The following is a 25,300-nucleotide window of genomic DNA, read 5'->3' as shown; positions in this document are numbered from 1 at the left end:
TTTGAAGAGAGTGGTTTCAGTTGACTGATGCTATCAGAATCCAGATTGTACAGAATCGTGTAGACTATGAGAGGATAGAAAGTGAAGGCAATCAACTTCTGGGAGTTCAGTTGTACATTTGATGGGAGATGTGAAACAAGAGCTTAAAGGAATGGTAGGTCTAGAGAGGATTTTGTTTTTTAAGGATAAAAGTACGTTGGGAATTGGGTAGAATATATACATATATATGTTTATATACATATATAGTTTCTATTATGGAGGTTTATCAACTTTCTAAATAACATTAAATTCTAAGTATTATTTATCTTTATCTTTATCTTTTTATTTATTTTATAAAATTAAGATATTTATATTTTATATTATTTATATAAATATATAAAGGTATTTATATATAAATTTATTACCTTAAATTTTGTTTTTCTAATATATTCCCATTTCTCAAACATGGAGCTAACTTAAATTTCTATTACTCTTACATTTATATTACAAAATGCTGTTCCCACAATAAGCCTGTAAAATAGATAGTGTAAGTAACTGTCCAGACCTCAGTTTTATCCTATATAAAATGGAAATAAATTACTTTTCCATGATCATACAGTTATCATAATGTTGGATCTGTGATTTGAATCCAAGTCTTTTCATTCCAAGACCAATGCCCTTCTTCCACTATGCAATGCTGACCATCTAGCTTTAAATATAGTGTCCCAAAAATGTTAGTGCTATTTTAAGTTATTATATTATTTGTATAATATGCTTATATTAATATATTTGCAAAAATGTTGATGTTCAGTGCTTAATAGCTTTAAATAAAATTAAAACTTTTAAGATATCATATAATCTTTGGAGATATAGGCTTTCTCTGCCAGTAAAATGTATGTTGCCATGCAAATATTTTAAAGCTTTTCCCAAATGATTTAACAACATCTTGTGGACATATGATAGTTCCCATACTACTTTTTTGCTTTGATTTTCATCTAAAATTGTAAAAAAGTGATATAGCAATTATGAAATTTCACATCTAAGGATACAATTGAAATCTTGTCAGCATTTCAAAATAGTAGCATAACCAGTGATCATACAACTAAGTCAGAAATATGTCTTATTTATTAATTTCTTAAGTATAACCATCCAATTCCTCCTCACCTCCCAATCTTGGAATCCCTTTTTTCCTCTAAAATGTGGCTTAGTTGGCCCTTCCAACCCTAAGCCTTTTCAGAGTCCCAGTGTGGCTAGTATTCTTTACCTTCTGATATTACTTTGTATTGTTTTTTTACAAACCTTTTGCTTTGTAAATGTTCTGTTCTCCTAGGTGAGTGAATGTTCCTTGTCAGCAGGAACTCTTCTTTTTGTATCTGTGCCCTCACAGCCTGGTCTTAATAGGTGTTTAATAAATGATGATTTGAATTTCTTCTGAAAAAAAAATGAAGGCTTTAAAAATAGATGCACAATTATTCCACAAAGCTGTATTGAAATGTGAGGGAAAACTTGAAACAAAAGGGATGCAAACAACATATTAACTGCCATTAAATTAAGTTACACAGTGGCTATCATCATCAAACCAGAGAAAAGAAAAAGTAGCAAATTGCTAAAGAAACTTCCCTTTAGTCAAGGAAACATCCTTTCATTTCTAAATAGCCTTGCTGAGAAGACCATGGTGGCAGAACTGGCAATCTTGCCACCAGGGATAGCATCTGTAAACATCTCTGAGGAAACAGCTCAAAATTTCCTAAGTAAGCAGCAGAGAATCATGCCTTCAAATCAACTTTATAATTCATGATATGAAAGTAATATAAGGAGTTATTAGGACAAACCTCTTGAGTGGGAGGAGAATTAATTATAATATTGTCACTGATGTTGAACAAGGAGTGTTATTTTCAGTTTTTACACCCTCTAAATATTAGTTGCCTAGGGCAAAACCCTCGTTACCCAACCCTAGTTATTGCCAAGTAATGAGAAAATAACCTGTGTACTTTCTCTTTGGCAGACATTCTCAAAAATACAGGAGATGAAAAAATTGGGGTCTTCCTCCCCTACAAATATAATATTCAATGATCTTTTTTGTTGATTATTGCCTGGTTGGTGTTCACCAGATCCCTTATTTTTTCATTTGCCTTTGTTTCTTCATTTTTAAAGATAGTATTTTGATAGAATAGAATGATGATTGCCAACTACACTGAGCACCACACACACACAAAGAGAGAGAGAGAGAGAAGAGTATATGCCTTATTGGGATGAAGTACAAAAATAAAAGATAATGTGTCTCTAAAAATAAAAGATAACGTGTCACTAAAAAGGCAGGGACTGTGCATTCTAATACTGACAATAACTTGCTCTATGGACCTTGGGAAATCACTTCCCCTTCTATGCCTTGGTTTTCCCATCTGTAAAGTGTGATAAGCATTTTGATATAGGTCTTAGGACCTAACTAAAGAGCACAAATCATTTTGTAAGTGTTGTTATGCTAAATAGTAATGACAAAACCCTGTGAGAGAACCTCAAAAAAAAAAGAATCATCATTCAGTAAAATCAGGGTTTTTTTTTCTATGTGTTTTTGGCTTCATCTTTCTTTCTCTTGTGTACATTTTTAATTTCTCTTTCTTCTTATTGTTTTCAGTCCTAACTACATGCATGTAAAAGATGCAGTCAAAAATAAAGATGTTGAAGAAAAATAATCTCTTTTAAATCATTTATTATCATTCTTTTAATTTTCTTTGTCTCAAACTCAAGTTCAATGGATCTGTTTTTATGGAATTTTATATTTCTAAGTCTCTCAGCTGCCTTAAGGTACCTGAATTCGAATGAAATGTGGGAGATTTTACTTTGAAATGATGTCTATTAAAAAAATGTCACAGACAACAGCAACACAAATAACAACAGTAAATTGGCTTTTTTAAGTACTGAATTTTCTAAAGGGATGCTTCTGTCAGTAAAGCTATAAAAATATTATGCTTTAAGGATTGTTAAAGGAATGGATGTTATTTAAGCACACTTTACCGTTCTGTAGATTCCGATTATGCCTTGAAGTGGCTTCTATTTATCTGAACGTGTGCCAAACGCAAATGCTATTTTTTTCTGCATACAAAAATAAAATTCAGCTGTGCATTCTCCATGTAGCCACTCATAAAAGAGATAGGAGATTTTTTTTTAATTTCAAGAAACATTCTTCAACATTTACAGCCTTGGGTTTGTTGCTGGGCTTTTGCCTCTTCTTGCCTCTTGCTATTCATACCTGGAAACTAGATCTCTTAGTAGAGCAGTGACAAATGAGGAGAATCATACTAGTGTCTTCACATTTGTAACAGATCAGAGCCTCAGTGGCAGGATGTTGTCAAGCTGTGTTCACAGAGTTCTACCAGCTTTAGTAATGCTTTGCAAGGGTGCTCATTTTCCTACCAAGAAGCTAATCTTTTCTAGTTCAAATTATGCTGGTGAAAGAGAAAAGACACGGGAGCATTTTGCTAGTTTAAATTGCTAGGATTATGGTATCAAGATCAATGGGCCAGGAGTCAAGACATTTGACCATTTGGTCCTGATTATCCCATTTATTAACTATGTGGCCACAGGCAAGTCATTGTGTCCCTCTGTGCCTCAGTTTTCTTATCTATAAAATGGAGATGCTTCCCTTGCCTATTTTACTGGTTTTTTGTAAAGGATAAATGAAATACTGTATGTGAAAATGCTTTAAGATCTATAAAGCACTATAAAAAATGTAAGCTATTATTATTGTTAGGCCATGATTTAGGTTGAGTGGGAACAAAAACCTGACTTCTTCTCCAAAAAAAATGTTTCTACAGCTGACAGCTGTATACAAGCGGTAAGAGTACATGGTGGGATGCATCTTAAAGTATGGGAAATCAAAGCTTATGAATCAGGGCAAAAGCCCCATGTTTTGGTACCCAGGAAGTTTCTGTTGTGTAGGTCACTGTCTAATTGGCCAGTTCCAATAGGAAATGTTTTTGTTTTCCTCTGAAACCACAAACATTAGTCATTTCAGGGAAAGGAGAAATCCAGTTGGATAAATCTCATGTCCTTAAAAATAAATTCATAAAAGTGAACATGCAGATCCTTTCTCAGGATTCTTCCATTATAATATATTTTCTCAAAGCCTCATCTTGATCTTTTCCCAGTTGGATTCTCCATATTCTGGCTGTGCTTTTGCTGTCCATTGAAAGTCAAAAGAATATGGGGGTGTGTTTGACCTTGGTTTGGAAACAGTAGGGAAATGGTCTGTGTACTCTTCATGGTGTATTTAGAAAACTTGATATAGCTTATACAGGGTACAAGATAATGTGTAGAAATATACTAGCTTTGATCTTACCAGCCTTTGTTGTACTTATGGTTCATGAAATGAATCCATTTTCAAAAGATAGAGTCTGATAAGCCCCGTTCAACATCTACTACTTGCATGGAATAGTTTTCTGTTTCTTCTTAAAGAAGACATAGTCCTCAGCAGCATGGGATTGTGGAATGAACCCTAGACTGGGAGTCAAGACCCAGGTTCTCCTGTATCATTTACTTGTTTACTTTATTTTCTTACTAAGCCATTAACTTGCTTTGTGACTTTGGTTTTTCCAACTCCTCGCTATTTCATTAGCATAGTAGGACTAAATAATTTCTAAGTTTCTTTCCCTCTCTGCCTTTCTATCAAATTTTATATCACATTATCATTCTGTTTAGACACAACAAATGTAATTACTTAGCATGGGAATGTTTCTTGGGTGGTTTATTTTTCATCTCCAGACTATCCCTTTATCCAGGAGTCTAATGTCATCTAGCTTTTAGATCATTTATGAGCTATTCTGTGAATCTCTTGACACAACATGATGGCCAAATGCTGGAAATCAATTCAGCAAATATTTATTTAGTAACTACTCTGTGCAGTGCACTGTGCTAGGCACTGTAATACAAAGACAAAAATTAAATAGTTCCTGGCCTCCAGGAGTTTACATTTTTTTCACAGTTTTTATTCTTTTGGGGACAGCTGGATAGTACAATGGATAAAGTACCAAGGCCAGAATTCAAAGCCAGCATCAAAAAATCATTAGCTGTGTGAACATGGGTAAGTTATTTAACTTCTGTTTGCCTCAGTTTCCTCATCTGTAAAATGAGGGTAATAATAGTATCTACCTTCCAGGGTTATTCTGAAGATCAAATGAGATAATAATTGGAAGGCACTCAACCCAGTGCCTGGCACGTAGTAAATGCTATATTCATGTTAGCTATTATTATTTGATGAGGATAATACATGTACCTAGATAAATAAATAGATAATAATAAAAAAGGAATTTCCAAAGAGAGTGCATAATCATGACTCTTATTTTTATAGGATTTAAGATCATCTTTGATCCTCACATCAACCCTCTAATTTCATAGAGGCTCAGAGAACTGAAGTGACTTGCCTAAAGGCACATAGCAAATCTGTGGCTGAGCTGGAGTCTTGACTTCCAATGGAGTAGGGATATAAGCATTAATATAAAACTTCTTTATAACTTGGATGCAGTTTACGAGAATCCACTTGGATACTTTGGAGGGCAGTCATATGTTATGAAAATAACAATATATTTGTTGCTATATTGAACATATCCATAAATAATACTTATCATTGCTGATTGGTACACAGGTTTTTCAAAGGATTCTGTAATATCTTACGTTAGTCTGAAAGCCTCAAGAGGCAGTGTAGTACAATGGGGGAAATGCTAAATTTAGAGTCAGAGAACCTTGAGTTTAAATCTCACTTCTACCCTTTACTACCTCTATGACCTTAAGCAAGTCATTTTTCCTCCAAACTCAGTTTCTGCCTCTATAGTATAAGGATGTTAGACTAGGTCAACTCTAAAGTATATTTTAACTCTAATTCCATTAACATAGTTTTATGGAAAATGCTCTTATCTGGCAAAGTAGAGGCTATTTAGAGTGAGAACTTGAAATGAAATCCCAGCTTTTCCACTTATCACCTAGGTGAACCTGGAGAACTCATTTAATATGTTAGGGACTCAGTTCCCTTAACTGTAAAATGGGAATTTGTTCTGGTTGATTTTTAAGGTTCCTTTCCACTCTACATCCCAGATCCTCTCAATATTTTCTAACAATCATGGGTACCAAAAGTTCTCTGTTTCCTTGAGAATGAAATCAACTTTTTCTATCTAGCCTCAACCTGGAAAGCAAATGAAGAAAGGCTAAAGTCTAATGAAAAGGCAGAGCTGAGGCATTCCAACTTGCTAAACATTGAAATGCTGGTCAGAACTAGTCCAGAGCTCTGTGTAATGAGGACAGTACATTGCAAACAGCACTAGGTGGCATAGCCACCCTGGTGTATTATTCCTGGGGAAACTATTCTTGTAGCTATTGTTGGAGTTTGGGATTATACATCCTGATGGGAATCCTATCCAGAAAGAGTTGAAAGGATGCCTTCTGACTGAATGGAGAACTCCATTAACAATCTATCACTGGACTGACTCCAGAATAAAGACTTTGTCATGTGTGAAGCCCCTTCCCTCTAAGCCACCGCATGCCACAACTAAGCCAGCAGAAAAACTGGAACTGGCAAACAAAATTATTGGTTTTCTGTTTTATGAATCAAAAGACCCAAAAGGCATTTCTTTCTTTCTTAAAAAAGAAATCCAAAACAATAGCAACAATTTCCTGGTTCCAATAAAACTGAGACACCATGGCCTAGTATATGAAATGTTGAGTTGAAACTGGAATTTAGGAAGACTGGTTTTTTATTTTGTTTTGTTTTGTTTTTACTGTGTGATGTTGGTCAAGTCACTTAATCTCTCTAAGATTTAGTTTCTTTATCTATAAAATAAAGAGTTTGGATTATGGATCCTTTCCAGCTCTAAATATGTGATGCTTTGAGACTGCCTCTCACCTCTGTGTCTTTAAAATTCTTATTCATCCTTTAAGACCTAGCCCAATTCTGAGTTCTTCCATTAGACCTTCAGTGACTATTCCTAGCCCATAGTGCTTCTTCTCTCATGAACTCTATTCATTTGGCACTTACTACATACTGTTTTGTACTTTTATTGACCCCCTAACTAGAATGCAAGTTTCTAGAGGGCAGGTGTTCTAATTTACACTTTCTCATATCCCACTGGAGCACCTAGCCTAGTGTTTCAGAAAAGAATTGTGAGCACCTAGTAGATTCTAGAATTAATAGATGCTAATTCTAGAATAGAATTATGGGTGCTTAGTAGGTTCTACAATTGATAGATTTAATTCTAATTCTAGAATAGAATTATGAGCATTTGATAGATTTTAGAAATAATAGATACTATTCTAATTCTAGAATAGAATTGTGGGTATTTAACAGATATTTTTCTTGGCTGATGAGCCATGAAAAGATGCTCAGTGTTCCCTTAAAATATGTGGAGGGAGCAACACTGAGAATAGAGGCTATGAGATGTGCTTGAATGGTGTCTGCGCTTATTTTTAAAGAAACTCAGGAGATTTAGGAGATTCAATTCAATTCAATACACACTTATTAGGCATTTACTATGTATGAAGTACTGTGCTAGGTTCAGAAGATGTAATGACAAAAGCAAATCAGCCCTCTTGACTTTAAGCAGCATATAGTTTCATTGATGACAGACTTCTATATTTTCAAGTATGTCCACTGAAATGAATGTTTGAAAAAGAAGAGTTTGAGAAAGAGAGATTTCATAGTATGTATCTCTAAAATATAAAACAATGTTAATTTTGTAGAAAGAGTTGAATTGAATATATGTATCTCCTGGACTACCATGCTGATTTTTCATGACAATATCTTTCCTTATCTCAAACCCACCAATACTTTTAATCACAAGAAGAGAATTCGTAAAACAAACAAACCAAAAGAAACACACAACACACACACACACACACAATATCATCTCCCCTCCTAAAGAATTTGGTGCTTCATGTCCTTTAAAGTTTTCCAAAGGACTTTAATCTTTAATGTAAGATAGAAGAGGAAGAGCAAGTGGGTAGGATCACAAGCATTGAGAGACCATTTATATACTCTGGCCAATTCACTGACATTCATTAAATTCTTCATTTTTACTTTCAATAAGCATTTGTTAAATGCATTCTATGTTCAAGGTACTATGCTAAACTGAGGATACTAACTCAAAATTTTGAATCTCATGATTCTTTGAAACAATCCCAAGCCTCAAAGAACTTACAGCCTATAGAAATATAGCAAGTGGGGTTGACAGTGGACCCAGAGAAAGCCAAGAAGATAGAAGTTCAACTTCTGACAAACAATTGTTATCTATGTGATCCTGAACAAATTATCTAGCCTCTTTCAGACTCGGTTTCCTTGTCTGTAAAGTGGAGGTGATAACACCACTGGCTTCACAGAGTACATTGTCAGGTTTAAATGAGATAATCTATATAAAATGCTTTGCCAAGCTTAAAGAGCTTTATAAACAATTAGCTCTAATTGTTTTCAGGGAACTATTTTTTTCTTACAAAATAGATTTAGACATGGCCAAAGTGTTGGTGGAAAATAATGAAAAAGAAATAATGTTACTCTATCTCGTGTTTAGTCATGTGAAATTCCCTTGACCATACCTTTGTATCAGAGATGCTCCCAGTCAATTGCTAAACTCCAACAAATGGCTAGGTCCTGAAGAGCTACTTGTTAACTGAGAGAGACTATAAATATGAAGACCAAAGCTCTCTCTACCCAATAGTTCCCATTTAAAACCTTCCCTAAGGCTTCCCATGCAGAAAAGAGTTGTTAAGGGGGATTTTATGGGTCTTGTTGGAATTGACGTCAAACTCTTCCAGAGTCTTAAGCTTCGGAAATTCTTAAAACTGTGCATGCAAGCAGATCCTTCCTGCCATGCAAAATAATCAGAAACAGGTTGGATGCTTGGCTGTGAGACTTGTTGGGTCTTTCAAGCAAAGACAAGTAATGTTGAAACTTGAGTGAGAGAAAAATGGACACCCAAGGGGAAAGAGTCTTGTTCTCTTGTCTGTGTGGCCCTTTACAGACAGTAGAAAACACTGTAACTTGATTTTCTTGGTTCTCTATCCATTTCAATGGACTCTCTGAGCTAGTGACCTCTGGAGAAAGGCTTGGCTAACTAGAAAGAGGAAACCAGGACATAATGCTCAGCTCTCATTTCCTGAGTTAAAATGGGTGCTCTGGTAAGTGAAACTGGATGCAGGAACAACTTATCTAAAGCTTGGGTGGAAGTAGACTTATGCATAATTCAATTCGTGATCCTTATGTAATCCTTCTTTTTAAAAAAAGTTGAAGATATTCTTTGGACTTAAGCATATGTTTAAAAGCATTTATAAAGCAAGGAAAAAATGTTTTTAAGACTGTGTAGCTGACCTTTAGGGATGCTATAGTATTTCTGAGAACTCATCCTGGCCACAATCCTCCGATAATAAAATAGTTATTAAAACTTGTGAAAAACATTTTTAAAAAGTGATTCCTAATATTTTATACCATCTAATTTTCTTTTCATAATAGGCAAGACATTCTTTTCCCATCTGAGAGTGACTAAAACAGATAGAAAGTAGTTCTCTTTTTTGGTCTCAAAATCATTGTAAATCTGATAATAGTCCCACAGACCACTGTTCATGCCATTCACTCACAATTCTTTGTTTTTTCTTTCTAGAAATGTTTGTGGAGTTACTAATCATCTTGGTGGCAGTAATGATACCTTTGTATGCTACTATAGGGTCATATATCTTGTCCTTGTGGTTCAGTTGTTTCAATCATCTCTGACTCTTTGTGACCCCATTTGGGATTTTCTTGGCAAAGATACTTGAGTGATTTAGCTAGTTAATTTTTTGGTGATGAAGAGACTGATGCAAACAGGGTTAAATGACTTGCTCAAGGTCATATAGCTAGTCAATGGATTTGAACTCTGTCTACCTGTCTCCAGGCTCAGCACTCTATTTTGACACCTTGCTGCTTTTTTTGATATGTCTAGAACTAGAAAAGAACTTAGAGGTTAACTAGTCCTCCACCACCTCATTTTGCAAATGAAGGAACTGGGTTCATAGAGGTTAAATCACTGACCTAAGGTCATGAGGTAGTATGTAGTAGAGCAGATATGAAGGGAAAAGTTTTGTAAAAGTCATATTCCTTATAGTGAGATAAGTCTTCAAGTTCTACATATTTTTTTCCTCTTCTATTCTTCAAAGCACTGGTTCCTATTTCAGTATTGAGAGGGGAGAGAGAGCAACAGAGTGAGAGGAGATGGGGGCAAGAGAGAGAAGAGAGAGAGAGAGAGAGAGAGAGAGAGAGAGAGAGAGAGAGAGAGAGAGAGAGAGAGAGAGAGAGAGAGAGAGAAGCTACCTGGGATGCTATTTTGATTGTTTTAGGAATGTAGCCTATCAGATTTTCTTCTTTGAAGTTTTGCTCTTCCTGGCAGGTAGATAATTTATTATAGGCTACTTTTATTGAGCTCGCTAGCAATGTTTCTTTATGGTTCATCTCATCATATCTTTATTCTTATGAAAAAATGTAATCTCCCTTCCTTGAGATTTATGAGTAAGGGTCAGATGGGGGAGGGGGAAGTGTTGAGATGAGACATCTTCCTTTTTAAAATCAGGGCCTTTCCAGTGTATAAATTTGTATAACTATATTTATTTGTTTAAAAGTAGCACTTTAAAAAAATGTTAGGGACAATGGAGGGTTAAGGTGTGTGTGAGGGTAGCGCTAGTGACACTGAAAAAGGAGAAAAAGAAATGAAGAAAAAATAAACAGAAAAAAGTAGGAAAAAGTTCAGGAGAAGACAGAGACAAGCAGGTCAGTGTTCAAACAAATACCTTAAATTTTAATATAGAAATAAATTTGAAATATACAAAACAAACCCACAAATTATACATCAAGCAGATTATTTCATATATAGTCCTCTTTTTCTGTTCTTCTTTGTATAAAGAAATGTTTATGTTTGTTGCTTTGCCAATTTCATAATAATAATAATAATAATAATAATAAGGAAAATTTGCTTTTAAACAATCAGTGCCTCTGAATCTTTTGGCCTGGTAGGACTATCTTTTTTTTTTTCTCCTTCCTCCTCTACTTGACAGTGAGAAGCTGCAGGAGGACAAATGCTCCTGGTGATTTGAAGAGAGTGTGAATAGGAACCCTGAATGTCGGAGCTATGTAAGACCTCAGCCCATTCACTGAGAGACACTGTAGAAAGTACATTGTACTTGCAGGGGTGAGGTCATATGGCACCATATCTCAGCAGGCTGGAAAGCCTCCAAGTCTCTTCGAGGAAAAAAAGAGAAAATTCTTATAGTTCTCAAACCAAAGATTTCTGCAGCATTGCTCACTTCTCCATTCATAACAAGAAATTAATTAAGGACTACAAATGCTCCAGGAGGGGTCACTTGGACTGAGTAAATACATCAAGCTGCCCCAAGAGTAAAGCACCATCAAGTCCATCCTTTGAGCAAAGGGTGCTCTTGAATAAGGGCATGAGTTGGCAGATGTCAGCCGTACCTTGACAAAGTACAGCATCTGAAAGTAGGCAGACTCTGACTACATCCAAGCATCCCCTGTGTTTCGTTAGCGCAGCCCTGAGTGAGGGAGAGCAGGGAAGAGTTCACTCCAGATGAGGCTGACTTCATTCCTTCCTCTCTGCCGGAAGGCAGTCAGAGTTCGGTGACCCATCTGCTTCCTTTTCTCTTATTAAAAACAACTGGGTAGCACTCTGCACAGCCCAACCGGAGTTTATCTGGTACAGAGCCGGAGTAAGAGCCTGTGAAGGCAGCTTGCCTGGCCCTGCTGCTGGGGCTCAGCAAATGAAGGAACAATAGGCTTCGCCAGTTATATAAATTGAGTATTAGCACCTGTGCGGTGTCCAGCTGCTCTCCCTGTGACATATAGCTAAGCCTGAGAGGTGACTGGAGCTCAGCTTCAGCAGCAGACCCTGGCAAGGTGCCAAGTGGCTAAGTACAGTCACCTCCCCACGCATCAAACCCAACCTTTCTCTTCACAAAAGATTTCCTTGCTAACAGAGCATGGCACTGTTGGAATTGCAACTGGCTCACTCTCTGGAACCCCATTGGAGAGACCTGAGGCATGATATAGAAGAATATAAGATCATGGTGGTGTTGATAGAGCATTGGAGATCTATTCTAATGATATCATTTAAAAAGAGACATGTATGTGTGCACATACATGTATGTACATATTATGAATAATTTATAGGTATATCATATAGACATGTAATGTTTAGACATATAATATAGACACCTGTGTGTTTATATTATATGTCTATGCATTTTATATGTATAAATATGTATTTATAGAGAGAATTGTTAAACCTTATTAGTAGCATACTTTGCCATACCTTTACTTCCTCTTCCTCCTCAAACTATCATTAAAAGGAAATATCTTTTCATTTTTTAACAAAAATACCTAATATTTCAATGTAGCCTTTTCTCTATATTTTATTTTACAGAATTCATGTGACACAGATACATATGAGCTAGAGATTCATGTGAAATAGAATTCAAAACATACCTTGTACCTATTTTCTTTCTGTCTCCTTTCTTCTCCTTTATTTCTTTTCAATGCTTTCTCCAACCATAGCCCATTTGGTTTTCCCTCCTTCTATGACCTCTTGATTCTCCATCATAACAGTGTCTAATTTTCTCCTACTTCCATTTTTCCTACCCTGCCATCTATATGGCACAGAGGGATGCTGGAGAGCTAAAAGGATATCGTGTATGGGGCAGAAGAGAGAGGGAAGACATGTTGTGCAGACACTAGAATTATCTTTATTCTCAATCTCTCATAATCCTAGGTTTACTGCACATTTTTCTTTTATTTAAAAAAATGAGCTTTCTAAGTTAACTCTCTGAGAGCTAAAATGACAAGACAGACATTTATATATGGCATTGCTTTTATTGTTTTTGTATAGCATGCCAAGAAATTATTCCAAAGTGGTTAAATTTCTCCTTGTTTTCAAAATCTGACTGAAGGATAGAGGAAAAGGAGCTGAAGAAAGAAAAAGTCCTCACCCTAATGTTTAGCTCTCTGGACATGGCCATATTCTTTGGGGCCCAGCCACATCCATGTCAGCAAAGAGTTTCAGAGAAGAAAGGGATCTAAATGGCCGGTAGTCCAGCCTGTATCTGAACATAAGTCTCTATTGTCCCTGACAAGTAATTATTCAAGCTATCCTTGCAGGTACTTAGTGAAGGGGAATCGATTACTTCCCAGGGCAGCCTTTTTTGCTTTTGAATAATTCTAATTATTGAGAAGTTTTTCTTTATTCTGAACCTAAATATACTTCTCTGTTATTTCTTGTCAAGTGGAATAAAAATGTTATTCCTCACCATAGGATTGTCCTGAATTCAAGTTAGATCATGAACAATATTAATTAAGTATATCCAATTTATAAAGCACTGTGTTATGGACCAGGGATACAAATATGAAAGGAAACATAGTGTCTGTCCTTAAGGGGTTTATGATGTAATAGGGTAGGCTAAGATATGTACAAAAATAATGATGATATGTTAGAAAATGATTAGATGCATACAAGCAGCCTAGAAAAAAGAGGGATTGGAGCTGTGGTTTCATTCACAAAAAAACACCCATGTGAAAACACTTCTATCAAAGCAGGTCAATACATTCTCTGCCACTTGTATTCTTAGCTGCCCAGAGCACTAAGAATTGAAGTAATGTGGCTGAGGCAGATCTTTAATCCAGGGCCTCACTTTCCTCATCTGTATAATAAGAGAGTTAGACTAAATAGTCACTTTTGACTTTAAATTCTGAGGCTATAGAACTTAGACAAAATACTAAGAGGAATTTGTAGAAAAAGAGGAAGTTCAGTCATAACTGATTCCCATGATAGAAGAAGGGGCATTTTAATCAGGAAGAATTTTGACAAAAGTGGATGGATGTAGGTTAGTCTACCCAGGCTTAATGGATGACATACATGTGAGATTTACAAAGTGTACAGGTGACCTAGATTGAATGCGTATTGTTGGTTTTTGTTTTGGATGAAACACAAAACAGAAAAGTGTTTTGAGTTTGAGATTTAAATTCTAATTCAAGATCTTTCTACTGTGAAATTCCTTGATATCCTTTATGACCTACCCAACTCTGAAACAGGAACATTCCATTTATTAGTTACTTCTTCCATGCTCTCCCTTTATGTCCCATATTATCACAAGAAAGGGGACAAAGCAAAGAATTTTCTTCTCCTTTTCCATATGCTCTCTGGCTCTCTCTGTCTCTGTCTTTCTCTGTCTCTCTCCCTCTCTCCCTCTCTCCCTCCCCCCACCCCCTCTGTCTCTCTCCTCCCATTCCATGCAAAGTGCTTGTCCATGGTTGGGAATCTAAACCTGACACCTTCTATAAAAGCATAAAATCTCTCAGCTGTGGCAGTTCTAGGTAGAGAAAATAGATTTAAGCTGGAGTGTCAATTTGATCATTTCACTGTTAATCCTAGCATGGGTTCTGGTGCCCAGTTGTTTTGTTGCTCCAAAAGCAACATGAAAAGTTGGGGTGAGCTTATCAGACTTGTGCTTACTTTGCAAGAAGAGATGACAAGTATCACTGTTAGCTGCTGTGGTTACAGAAGGAAAGTCAACATTTCTCTGTTAACATTTAGAATCCTCTCCAAATCCACCACTACACACACACACACACACACACACACACACACACACACACACACACACACACACACACACACACACACACACTGTCTCCACCACCTAGAGGCACCATAATTCAACTTTGCTCAGTGCTGGGAGAGAGTGGCAGAAAAAGGGTAAGGCTTAGCCAGCAGTCCAGGAGGAAGCAGGCTTCAGAGAGGACCCAAGTGAAGAAAGAGTTGAAAGAATACAGAAAAGCAAACTGAATATATGCTGGCTCTACTCATTATGGAGTTATCACTGTGACTACTCAGGCAGCAAAATACAAATTAATCTCCAGTGGCTGGCCAATTATACACACTCTTTTTTGTGGGAAAATAAGTTAAAAGAAACATTTGGTAGAAATGGCAGTTTTGGGGAAATGGAATGTGGACGGATGGACTCATCCATTGCCATAAGCTTCTCTCTTCACATCTGTGGTCCAGCTGGTCTTCTTCATCTGAAAGTCATCAGTTCTACCCAGTGGAGTATTGCTGTTCTCTATTGACAATCAAGCTATTTAGGATAGGAAAGGTTATTAGCTAATGTAAAATGGTTACTTTGATATTTTTAGGATCTATAATGTCACTACAAGTGCTTCCTTTACCCATGACCATTTCACTTTCTTAATCACTTATTAGGCAATCTTCTAGAGCTACAGGTAATCCCATGATGAGATTCCAAGTTTAGCTAGGCTGATTCTCAGATAAAAGACATATAGCCCAGCAATGGACCCAGATTTGAAATTTTTCCAGAATGATATGAGCATTCAAACCATGTGCTCCAGTGGTATATAGCCTTGAAGAACCAACACTCTCAACCAAGATTTGGGTAGAAGCTCCAAGTAGGAGTGTATAATGCCATTAAAGATGTCTAAATGATGATTATATGTCTTTGGACATCACTAGAGACTGAAAGACAAACATATAAAGGGTAAGAGAGTTAAAGTACCCACACTTTCTAAGGGATAGGGCTCAAATATGCTAACATGTGCCATCAGGGGGTGCTTCAAGTCCTGAGTGACTAGCTGGTACCAGGTGCATAAATAAACAGGACTTGCCTAGGTTCTCTCACTCTGCATCAGAGAGAGTGAGAGACAAAGAAAGAGTGACAGCGACAAAGAGAGAATGACAGAGAGAGAGAGAAAGAGAGAGAGAGATGACTTTAAGACAATATTTAAACTCCAGCCCCCTACATTTCCCATCCTTGTCCAATGCCTAAGAGGTCCAGGAAATTACTAAGGAGAAAATCCAGGCAGGATCAAATGTGGGTTATGATGATTATACAGCTTAAATATAATTTTAAATGATTACACAGCTTGCAATATAATACCCTTAGCTACCATTAACATATAGCTATATTATACAGAAAGTGCTCCCAGTTTATGCAGTTATAAGGAAGCTTGAGAAAAAGCCATAACTAGAACAGAGCAAGCAGAGCTTTCCCCCAAGGTGTCAACATGGGAAGGTTTACTTCCTCCCTGGGAAAGTCTGCTTCTTTCACACAGTGACCACCATCTCTATGTCTTACCTAATGGTTTTTCAGTCCCCTTGTTGCTATGCTATACAGATATCTTCAGACCATTACCCTAGCATCTTTCCAATTGTACCCTTCTTCTGGGATCTGCCTTCTCCTCCAACCCCTGCAGCTGCAAGAACCAGGGAATCCCATCTCTCAGACAAGCTTCACCCATAGTTGAACCATCCTCTGTGTTGCCACTTACCACCACTTCCAGCAGCAGCTATTTTTTTGCCCTAGGTGGCAAACTCCCTAGCTATGGTTATGCTGGGAGAAAACATAAATCAGAATCAAGAAAGGAACCCCCCATCCTCTGGACTCTCATTAGTTAAACCTCCTGCTGGGCAAAGAAAGAATTCACTAAAATGAATGTCAGGTTTCAATGGCTGGCTATACAAGCAGGTATCACAGAAAGTAATAATGTGTTAAACTTTGAAAAAAAAACTAAAATCTTTTTATAGAAAATATAAAAGAATCTTGAGAATTGTTGATCTCCAAGACCAAAGCACTATTTGCAGTGCCTGGCCAAACCTAGCCACCTTTTAGGCTCTGAAAAAAGTCTGAATCTTTTTTTTTAATGTTTGGGGTTTGGCAAAAATGAAAACAGTACTTTCCCCCCTCCATTTTTATAACCCCTGTGCATTTTTAGGGAAATTAAACCCATGTGTTTTTGATAGTTCTACACTAAACTCATCAAAAAGTCATTTTGTAACAATGATTTGGTGACCATAGAGCCCTTTAAAATCTGTTTTCATTCTTTCTCTTAGAAATAGGGAGTTGCTAATTCAATTCAAAAAACATTGCTGAAATGCCTACAACGTGTACGGAAGGAAGAGGCTAGAGTTAGCTTCCAAACACAGAAGGTTTTGGATACAATCAAATAGAACTATGGGATCTGGATGTAGAATGAAATTTTAGAGAGTCAAGTCCAATTGTTTTTTAAAGGAAGAAATTTGAAGCAGAGATTTTAAGCAACTTGCCTAAGGTCATGCAGGTAACTACATAACAGCCCAGATTCAAGCTCAAGCTACTTGACTGCAAAACTAAGGCAAACTGCTCTGTGTATAATCTTGACCCTTGCTACAAAATTAAAATTTGAAGTTAAGCTATTAGTAGTCCTAGCTATTGGCCTCTAGATTTATTAATGATAACAGGAGAGGCAGAATAGTCAGGAGGACCTGGGTTCAAATTTGACTTCAGATACTTCCTAGCTGTGTGACCCTGGTCATGTCACTTAATCCCAACTGCCTAGCCTTTATAGCTCTTCTATCTTAGAATTGATACTTAGTATATAAATTCTAAGACAGCAGATAAGTGGTTTTTTTTTAATGATAATAGGAACACAAAACAAAAGAAATATCTGATACCATCTATTGTAACTTTCTCATTTCATAAAATCAAGAAACTGAGTCAGGAAAGATAGATTACTTGTCCATGGTCAATTTGAACTCATGTCTTCTAACTCTAGAACCAACATGCAGCTAGGTAGTACAGTAGACAGAAATCCAGGCCAAAAGTTAGGAAGACCTGAGTTCAATTTTTTATTTATACACTTTTTAGTGGTGTGATCCAGAACAAGTCACTTAATTTCTGTTTTCCTCAAGTTCTTCATCTGTAAAATGGAGGTTTTTATTATCCCAAGGTTCTTATTAAGATCAAATAGAATACTATCTGTAAATGGTTTTACACTGTGCTTGACACATAGTAAGCACTTTGTAAATGTTAGCTATCATTATTCTGCACCACTGTTTTCTGTATTGTATGGTAGAAAGAGCACTAGACAGAGAATTAAGATATGTGAATTCTCCTCTTACCTCAGCTACTACCTAGCTCTGATATTTTAGCATCTCAAATCAGGGAAAAGATGCAGATCTTTCCCAAGTCCAAATTCTAGCACCTCAAATCAGAGGGAGACACTTAAGTCGTTCCCGGGTTCAAATTCTAGCATCTGATTGCACTGCTGTCTTGAGTATCCTCAGCAGGAGTGGTTATCGCTCTGAGTTTTCTGCCTACAGAAGTTTATTTGCTCTTCCTATCTGTTAATTGCCCGAATGCACAAAAAGCATTGCTCTTCCTTCTGCTTTCTGCCAGGGAAGACAAGCCAGCTCGATCATGTTGCTTCTGGATGTCAAAACATTCTCACCTGACCATGCCACAGAAGAAGTTTGTTGAAAGTGGGACTGACTGACATAATGACTGATTGGCTGATAACGGCTGCTGACAGTGACTGATTGAGTGTAAAATTATCTGCTCTCATTACTTCTGAAATTGAATTCAGATTGGTTCTATCAGAGTGTTGCCATGGAGACCATAACCAGCTATAGCAGGTGGTTGTAGATGGGCTGGTTCTTTTGTGATCAATACTTTCTTCCTGTGCTAGTCTGAAGAAATTATTAGCAATTGTAGCCAGGTAGGGGGAAAAAAATTCTTTCTTCTTTTTTTAAAGCAGAATCTCTTTTTTAATGCTGAACAATGGAAACAGGGTTTTACAAGGGTTCTCTTTTGGTCCACCAACCCAGTAAGCCTTTAGATAATGCTTTTTGGATTTGTTCTTCACCTAAGAAAATTCGCTTTTTCATAATAAGACTATCTCAGGTGTGTGTGTGTGCGCGCATTTTCATTGAAGAGGAATCTTGAAAATCATAAGTAAGTTTGCATGCTAGCTTAACAAAATGTGGCATATCAGTCCACAACAAGTTCCTTCTTCAGCATCACAGTGACAAAAAAATGGGCCTATTTCTGGACTTCTAAGAAGCTTCTCCTTGCTACCGTGAAGGGGAAAATCATAATTTTTCTCCATAAGTTTGATTTTGTACTTTCCAAACAGTGGGGAAAAACACTAAATACATAGTCACGGGATATGAGCTCAAATCCAGAAAGCTATATACTTATGTGCCATCAAGAAATTTACCTTTCCCTGACTCAGTTTCCTCATTTATCAAATAAAGAATTGGACCAGGTGCCTGATCTTTGAGGTCACTTCCAATTCTAATAATCCTATGGTCTTAGTTAAGTGGAATTCCTTCCAAGAAGATGTAGGTATAATGAAAAATGTGTTCAGGTACATAGATTTAGAGTTAGCAATGGCCCAGAAGACCATTTAATCAAACACTTTATTTTACGTTTGAGGTCCAAAAAGGTGATACCATTTGATCAAAGCCAAATAGGCAGTAAATTGGCTTATCTGGGATTTGAATTCAGTAACTATGGCACCAAATTGAAAAATTTTTTCTTTGTTTTCAAATTCAGGTTTCTTATATATTAAAATATTTAAAAAATAGAATATAAATTAAATATAACCATCTTAAAGGTAAAGTTAAGGAGAGAAAAAAATTAAGTAATGTTCTCAAAATCAAATATGGGGCATTTTTATCTCTATACTGCCAAGTCATTTTTATTTATAATCACATTTATCTTGATCAGCCCTCCACCCAGAGTCAGTGACTCCTCCTGCAGAGTTGATGTTATTTCCGAGACTAAATAAATTGCTACAAGAACTACTGATTGGATAGAATGGAGAGACACAGTGTGCACTTTTCTTTCAGACTAGATCTGACTGTACTAAGATGATGATGGGTGTGTGATTGATAAGGATTCAATTTCATGCTTTGTTGAATGCATTCATTGGTTTCAGTTGGACTTGGCTCATCATTCCCAAAATTTGGCTCATTAGTTACAAATTCCTTTGGGATAAAATCCACCAAGATATTATTATTTCTCTAAATATTTCAATTTTTTAATATGACAGAACTGACTATTGGAATAAAGTCAAATTTTAAATCCATATTCAAATGCTATACTGTGTAAGTTATATTCTGAAGATTAAGAGATGCCATATTTTGATTTTCTTTTCTTTCTGTAATGCTTTCAACAGAATTGGAAGTGATAATATGAAAACATCACAGGAAAGGAATGGAAGCTTCTTGTAATTATTCTTAGCTAAAACAAAACAAAACAAAGCCAAAAAAACAAACAAACCATGGGATCTAGAGAATTCCATTACATTTTTTTTTCATTAGACGATATTCAAGAATACTCATACTCAGCAAAGGAAAAGATAAAGAAAGCATTGGCATTACCCTCTAGACCAGGGACTCTTAACCTTTTTTGTGTCATGGACCCCTTTGGTAATCTGGGGAAACCTATGGATTTATTCTCAGAATAATGTTTTTAGATACATAAAATACAATGCATAGAATTACAAAGGATTCCTCTTGAAATGCAGACTGCAAGTTAAAAGAGTCCAGACTGATAAGTAAATAAAAATATATAAAAGATAATAAAAAGCAATTTTAGCAGGAGGAGAGCATTAATAATAGAGATTTGGGGGAAAAACTACCACTGAATGAAACTACCAGTGAAAGAAATCTCTATTAGGAAACTTAGAATTTCTTTTTTCTCCTTGACTGCCTTTTCATCTTTTTGTATTGCCTCTGTTTAACTGATTGCCAGTGAGGATAGTGAATTTCTCTTCAAAAGAGGTATGTAAACAAGTACTAAATTATTACTTGTTGGACATGCTTTAGAGAAAGTGGGTGATTCAGTTAAGGATTGGCCAAGGTGATTTCTCAAGTCTATTCCAAAACTGATTATTTTCTTCCCATTAACCCCAACTCAGAATTCCTTTGTTCCTCCTCTGGGTCTTCCTACAATTCTACTCATTCATCAAAGCCCACTTCACATTCTGCCCATTCTTCCTAAGCAAAGAAATTGGTCCACAGTCATCAATTCCTGCTTCAAACTTCAATCATATTTATTCATGGTCTCTGCCACTCATTGAACGTTTTATATGAGGATAGAATGGCAGTTGCCTCCATCAGGAGGACATGAATTCAGGTCTTGCCTTTGACACATATTGGCTGTGTGGCCCCAGGCTATTCTAGAAATCTTTAAATTGCTCTGCTATGGTAAATGGACAAAGTAAATGGGAAATCCCTACCTCCATAAAATGCAGGTATGTGTGTGTGATACTATTATTTGTTTTGTCTCTTCAATTACTTCTTCCGGGGAAGGACTTAATCTTTTCTGCATCTTCAACCCCTTATGCCTAGCATGTTAAACAGGTCCTCTGGACTTGATACTTATTAGTTGATTTTCTCCCTCATCTCCTTCACGTACTTTTTATGCTTTCCTTGTCTTTTATTTGCTTTCTGCTGGAAAGCCACAGTACCACAGTTCCTTTTTTTTTCCTTTATCACCTTTACTGGTGTAGCAATTTGATATAAAGGATTAAAAAAAAAATTCCCAATGATTCTGACAATGAACATTCACTTTAAAGTGACATGGCCCTTCAAGGAATACCTGGCTTTTTTTGTTGTTGTTGTTTATAATTTTGCTCCAGCAGCTCAGTACAATTGAAAAACCTTTTGGAGGCTTGCCCCAAAGGTCTAGAATCTCTCTCTGCCACCCAAGGAATGCTTTTTGGTCACCACAGTTGTGGCCACTATCCTTAGAACTATTTATTGAAATGGAAGAGAAAATTGCTTGATATATTTTTGCCACATGAAGTGCATTTAAACTGCCACTTGGTTCTTTATACCCTTTCGATTAAGAACTCTTCCCATATTTTGTGGGTAAGTGAAAATCCTCTTTATTCTTTCTGTTAAAAAAAATTGAGGCATTGTCAAAATATTTGCTTAATCTTGCAGATTTGGAAACTTGCATAGCCCCACTGACAGACCAGAACAATAGTCTTTAAATGAGAAGCAGATGGAATAAAGTATGCAGTAAAGCCTTCTATTACAGCCTGTAAAGTGGGGGTGGGGGGATTGGAGGGGGGGAATTAGTTGTTAACAGAACACAGTAAGCTTTATGGAATAAATCAGAACAAAACCATTCCAAATTACTGTACGGAGATAATTAAAGTCTACAAAGATAATTAAGGTCTGTTTAGATCTATTTCTGTGTGTGTACAAACATATGCACATAGTTAAAAGATTTCAATTGTGTTTTTTGTACTGCTGACTTCAAAGTTGAATCTGACTTTCTGGATTTAAACTTTTGTTTTTCTATCACCAGGAAGTAAGATGTCCAGAAACTCAAGATCTAGCTTTTTCAGCTTGATTTTACTTTGCTTAATTTTTTTTTCCTGGCAGACTTGGGAAAATTCTTCAAGTATGCAGCATGACTTCCTCAAGTGGGAAGCTTGAGATACTACTGTATTTTAACAGGGATTAGCCAGTTTTACTTCTTTATTAATTATATATATATATATATATATATATATATATGAAGTTTTCTGTATATTTGGCCAACATGCTGACTCATAGTCACACATTTGATTTATGTTGGCTCAGAATGTGTCCCTTGAATTTGAATATAAAACATAAATTCAATTAGAAGGAAAATGATAAATTATCTTTATTGGCATTTCCCCAATTTTCCTTATTTTTTAACAATTAAAAATTTTACTTATAGATTATTGGCTTCTTGTTGTTGTCTTTACATCATCACTCCCCTTGTAATAAATAACAAATTATAATTGAGCAAAACAAACAAACAAAGATATTAGTTATTTCTGGCAAAGTATTTCTCATTCTGTACCTCTAGCCCAGTATTTATCTGCCAAGAAGAGAGCAATATGTTCCCCTGTCATTCTGCCCAGTGCTCTGAAGTCAAAGTTAATCACTGCATTAATGAGAATTCCAATGTGTTACATTTTTTCCCCTTCATATTATTGTATGAGGTCTTTGTACAACTTATGCTTTAAGTTCTGCTTACTTTGCTCTGGATCAGTTCATATACATCTTCCTTAAGTTTCTCTTATTTTTTTCACATTTATTATGGCACAATATCCTAATACATTCATATGCCACTGTGGTTTTTATTGACTATAAATATCACAAATATTCAGTGAATTGTGAGCTCTAATTTATGAGATGGTTATCAATGGTTTTAGAAAGTTACGCACAATATGCTGTAATTGTTGCTTCATTAAAATCTGATAGCTAATTTGAGAGGCATTTGCTTTCACAGATAGCCAAGAATAGCATTAGGAGAAACTGTGCCTCATACAAGTTTGAGAACAAAGATGAAGATAGTTGCAAGGCACTGCTAAGAACTTTTAAAACACTATTAAAATATATTCTTGGCAGTGTGCTATAGTAGAGAAGATAACTGAACTATGAGTCAGGAGAATTGCATTTAAGGCCCTTGTCTGTGATAATTAATTAGTATGATCTTCAACAAATTATCTCACTCTTTGAGCCTCAGCTGGAAAATGGGCTATAAGGTCCCTTCTGGCACTAAAACTAGATGATCACATATTATGAATGTACTTAAGAATTGAATTTTCCAATGGAAATGGTCATAGTAAATCCTTTTTTTTTTTAACCCTTACCTTCAGTCTTGGAGTCAATACTGTGTATTGGCTCCAAGGCAGAAGAGTGGTAAGGGCTAGGCAATGGGGGTCAAGTGACTTGCCCAGGGTCACACAGCTGGGAAGTGTCTGAGGCCAGATTTGAACCTAGGACCTCCCATCTCTAGGGCTGGCTCTCAATCCACTGAGCTACCCAGCTGCCCCCTATAGTAAATCTTTTTGGCCAAGATTAAATCGCATCCTCACATACATATGACACTGTGATAGGAGCTATAAAGTGAAAGTTTATATGGGATTGTGACAGGGAGAGGAGTAGGAAAGAGACCCTGGGACTTTCATCTGAGCGCAATCTATAGTGGGATAGACCCATTATAACTTCATTTTAGGGGACTCTGTCCCTATAATACAAAGATGAAAAACTTTAGTTTTTTGGAAATTTACTATTTGGGAGGAGAAAATTGCTAGATGGAGTTGAGAATATAGAGAAAATCATGTAACTTCCTTTTGGTTAATAATTTAGAATTTTAATTTAGGGGGGAAATTACCTAAATTTTCTTGATTATGAGTTAGGGGGTTCTAATTTCTAACCACAAATCTGGAATTATTTCTTCCAATGGATACATGTCAACATTTGAAAGAATTGCAAAGAAAAGTAAGAGAGGATTATAAAGACAGATGTTGAGGAAATACTTCAATACCTCTACTTCAAATATCTGGGTGGAGGAAAGGGAAAGGAAAACATGATTTCAAGTGGTTTCCAAATTCCTTTTCAACTACTTGCCTTGATCTAGTGACACATTGTTTCTCCTGTTAACTTAGATTATACCCCTAGACTAGAGCCTAGCTCTATGCCTGGTTTACTTTGGGACATAGGTAACATGACCTTTTAACATATGTTAAAAGCAGGTCTTCCTTGTTCCACATTCTACCAAGTACCTCAAACTTGGCTCCCGGAATCTTGGCTTATATAATCTGGTCCCTTTCTTTTCTGTCTTTCATAGTGTGGTAACTTTCTGTAGTCCTGGCTACTGACTGGGTAAATGCATCATTGCTTCGATCATTTTAATTGGGCCCTGATAGAAGGACCTGTTATAGATTTATTTTTCATTTTACTTGGAATTTTTACACATAAGACTTTGATAGTCTATATTTTCATCCAGAAATTTTTTTCTTTTCTCTTGGATTTTTCTGATTTTTTTTAAATTTCTCTTGCCAATTGATTCATATACCTCATACCTCAGCCATGCATCCCTAAGTGATCCTGTATTTGTCAATCACCCTCTTAACGGGGGAATGTAAAAAAATATCATTATTTAAATTGCAAAGTTTAAATTCCTTTTGAGAAGAATTTTAGGTAAAGAAGATGCTACCTCTCTGAATTCAGAAACTGAATTGTTGGAGAAGCCACCATGAAGAAGCCTCCAGACCCCAAGTTGCACAAAATTGAACTTTGGGTGTGGTTGATTGAACATTTATTTGTATCTGTACTTTCATGCCAAAGGGGACTGCCCCCTAACTGGCTTTTTGTCAATGCGTTCAGCAATTATTGGTTTTATTCTTTTGTTTCTCTTATCCTCAAATTATTGTAATCTTTAAATTGATTATGTTTTCATGATCCTTTGGAAAAAAGTAGGTCAAAATAAAGAAACAGAGGTTTTGTGGGTGCTCAAAAAGGAATACTATGTTGTAACACAGCTCATCCCTTGTTTCATAATGCTAAATTTCATAAAGTGGAAAATACTCATGGTCTAGTGGAAAAGCATTAACTCCAGAGGGGACTCAAGTCCTATATCTGTTCTTATTTTCTTTGTAATCTTTAGGAAGACACATACCAGTTAAGTGGAAGGAATTTCAGAT

At 36.2% G+C, this 25,300-nt stretch overlaps 1 protein-coding gene across 4 annotated transcripts in view; it reads left to right on the top strand.

The window, feature by feature from the left end:
- The window catches only part of RORA (RAR related orphan receptor A), an 898,340-nt gene that overhangs the window by 206,258 nt on the left and 666,782 nt on the right, over positions 1-25,300 (top strand). The window lies entirely within an intron of this gene.

Source organism: Monodelphis domestica, chromosome 1, assembly GCF_027887165.1.
Source record: "Monodelphis domestica isolate mMonDom1 chromosome 1, mMonDom1.pri, whole genome shotgun sequence".
NCBI classification, from domain to species: Eukaryota; Metazoa; Chordata; class Mammalia; order Didelphimorphia; family Didelphidae; genus Monodelphis; species Monodelphis domestica.
This window is presented reverse-complemented; position numbering and strand designations above follow the sequence as displayed.